We start from the raw sequence: 3,270 nt of genomic DNA on the forward strand, positions 1-3,270 counted from the left end.
GGTAACGAATGTACAAATGTGCTTAACACAATTGATGTATGTATGGATTGTGATAAGAGTTGTATGAGCCCCCCATAAAATGATTTTTAACACACACACACAATTTGATTGACAAATAATTCATGCCCCACACACTTCAATGATTTGAATATATATATTTTTAAGGAGTTGGGGAATCGTCACCAGAGTCTATTTTAGAACATTTTCTTCAATTTTGATTCATTATTAGTGCCCCATTTCCCCAAACCCAAGTTCACTTCTGGGCCTTTCAAGGTGCTCCGTACTAAATCCAAGCCAGAAAGAGATGCCCCATGAGAATGCTGCCAAAGCCCAAGACTTGGGTAAGGCCTTTTCCTCCCCCGAGGACTGTAAACGCACAGCTCTGTGGTCCCCAAGGTCACAGCCCTCACCAGGGCCAGAAGGTCGGTGGCTGTGCCGTCAGGACATCCTCTCTTTTCTGAAGGCCCCTGTTTCCGGCCTGAGCAGCACAAGGGACTGGAACACACTGAAGGCCGCTCAGCGGAGGAGGAAGAGAGCCTGTGGCCATGGTACTGGGCAGACTTTCAGAATCTCTGAACAACTGATTGTTCCCCTAGCATCCCAGGACGGACTAAACCAGCAAGGGCAGGGTTTCGGGAGATGTTTAGGGTCAGAACCAGGGCTGATATCCCACCCATATTCCACGTAGCCTCTCTGGGATGTTGGGTGTGGCTCCAACAATGACTAGCAGCCAGGAGTGCTAGAAGGTGAGGCTGTTGTGAAGAATAAGGAGGTCTAGAGCCTTCTGAAGGTCCTGGAAGAATGGGTGCCTCTCGCCTGTCCCGGGATCTGTAGACCCCCTGCCTTCCTGAGGTCATCATAAGCTCTCTAGATGCTCCGAGCTTCTTCCTTCCTCACATCGAAACCCTTCCTGCTCTGGATCTGATTTTGAATCAATGCTATCGGACACAGTCACACTGGACCCTTTGAGTTTTTAGGCTTTAAAATCTGTACAGAAGTACACAGCCCCATATTTCTCCCACAGAAAAGGATGGTGGGTTTGAACCCCTGACCTTTGGGTTAGCAGCTCAGTATATAGCCCAGGACACTACCAGGCCTCCAGTTCCTTGCATCATTCTGATCTACTTCTCTCTTTTTTCTTTTTGTTCGGACTTCTCTTTCGCAGGACCTCTGTGATGCTACTGGATTGACCTCTGAGATAGTTATGGTTGATTGTGCCAACCTGGCTGATGAACACATGTGGGATTCATGGAAGGGCGGAGAGATAAATGGCCCAGTGCATCTCGCCTTTCCTGTTCTCGGCTCTCTTGCTTTCTGATGGTCAAACCAGGGTGCAGCTGCCTTAGCCAGTTCCCTGCTTCAGCTGGCAAGGCTCACTTCCTGCAAGACATCCCTGAGGAGAAGCCGCATGGACCTACCCCGATGCAGCCCTGGGTGCTGGAGCAGCCGCATGGAGACCCCTGCCAGCGCGGAGATGCTCACTGATTCCGCTTTCCTCCTGCAGTTGGCATCGTTGCATGTGTTTTGTGAGATGGAGGAGGACTTTGTAGATTGGTGTAGGACACATGGGCTAATGCTGGACTTATGGGCTTGAACAACACTGGGTTGGGATTTTTTTTGTTTGTTTTTTCTTTTCGTTTGCCAGGTGTCCTGTTTATTCTACAATGACAAGGCTCTGAAATGTACAGACACAGGGTTTACAGGCTGAGAGAAATCTGTGGCGTGAGAGCAGAGGGCCGACAGCCCGCTTCTCCCACGCAACAGCACGCACTGTGGCTCTAATCCTTCAGGACCAGCGGGGCCTTCACCTGATCAGCCACCTCCTTGCCATGCAGGGCCTCCACGATAAGAGCGCAAACTCGAAGCTGTTCCGGGGCCACAGCTGGTGAGGATCAGGCCGTCCTTTTCCACACGGTTCTCCGAGTAGCTGTAATGATTTCCATTCATCATTTTGTCTTTGGCAAGTGGGTGCGTTGTTTGCTTCCAAAACCTATTTCGTGAGCCGGCAGAGCCGTGGGACCTGCACAGATGCGGCAATGAGACCTTTCCGCTTCTCCGGCTCCTTAAGGCTCTCCTTCACGGCGGCCGACTCGAATAAATACTGTGCACCCAGAGTCCCACCTGGCAGACCCACCACATCATATGGCCCCTCTTTTGTTGCATCTTCAAGGCTGGCATCAGGACAACTGATAACGTCTCGGCCACATTGTACTGGGTCTTTTCCAGCCAGACCCGCAGCAGTCACCTTAATTCCAGCTTGCCTCAGACATCCGCAGGAATGACGGTTTCCATCTCCTCGCTCCCTTGCCTAGGATGACCAGAGCTCTTTTCGAAGCCATTTTTGGGGTTGTACCTTTGTTTAAAAGACTTACTAGGAAAACGGCCTTCAAAAAAACAACTTTCACTGCACCCCTTGCGGCTCTCCTACAGACACGGCGCCACAGCTCGCTGGGCTGCGCGTCTCCGACAGGCGGGCCTTCACCGGAAATGGGCACCTCGACCCCCAAGGTTTTCTTAACGTACACTTTACCTTTTATATAAAACTCTCTCTTATACATATGAGTTTCTGTGAATTCTCCAAAATCCAGAATCATAACTCCAAATGAAGAGCCCTAAGGCATCCACCTTTGCTAAATCTCTTGGATGCGAGGAAACATAATCCCAAATTTGGTACCAGGTGGGGGAGCTCTTTAAGGCCACTATTTAGAAATGTAGTGGAATTACAGTATGGCTGGTCCAGCACTGCGCTGCCCCAAGAACACAGCATCCCGACACAGGAGAGCAGGAGGGCATCCCAGCACACTGGGAACCTCCCGGCGACAGGCATCGAGGCTTAAGGCCACATGGTGACTTTGTGGGACTTAAGGCTCACACCACACTTCCCTCGGGGTCACGACCCTCTGAATTGCAACGCAAGGGAACAAACAGTCCTGGAGAGGGTATTCAGCTGTGCCAAGACCCCAGCCCCAAACATTGTTCATCTTCTGCTGAGGGATCCCTGAACATTACCGGGGCACTGCTCACACGGAAGGCAGGAAACCAGAAGTCTGGTGAAAGTAGGATTCTGGGACTCCACTTGCCAAGGTCCTGCTGCTCTTGGGTGGGGGCTGTGCACCTTGGGAGCCAGGGCCAAGTTTGACTCTCAGGGTCCTGTGGTAGGAAAAGGGCCCGCCGACCACCCTCTCTCCAGTAGGAATATCGCTTGGCATCTTGGTTGGAGCCCTTTTGCCTAAGGAAGTCCGGGACATCTCAGGGATTGGGCTTAATGGT

At 51.3% G+C, this 3,270-nt stretch overlaps 1 pseudogene; it reads right to left on the reverse strand.

Annotated features, from left to right (window-relative positions):
- Positions 1 to 1,778: 1,778 nt before the first annotated feature.
- LOC101655061 lies at positions 1,779 to 2,339 on the reverse strand (annotated as a pseudogene).
- Positions 2,340 to 3,270: the final 931 nt, after the last annotated feature.

This window comes from Echinops telfairi, unplaced genomic scaffold (genome assembly GCF_000313985.2).
Source record: "Echinops telfairi isolate 266 unplaced genomic scaffold, ASM31398v2 ScPeMD7_655;HRSCAF=1070, whole genome shotgun sequence".
Taxonomy (NCBI): Eukaryota; Metazoa; Chordata; class Mammalia; order Afrosoricida; family Tenrecidae; genus Echinops; species Echinops telfairi.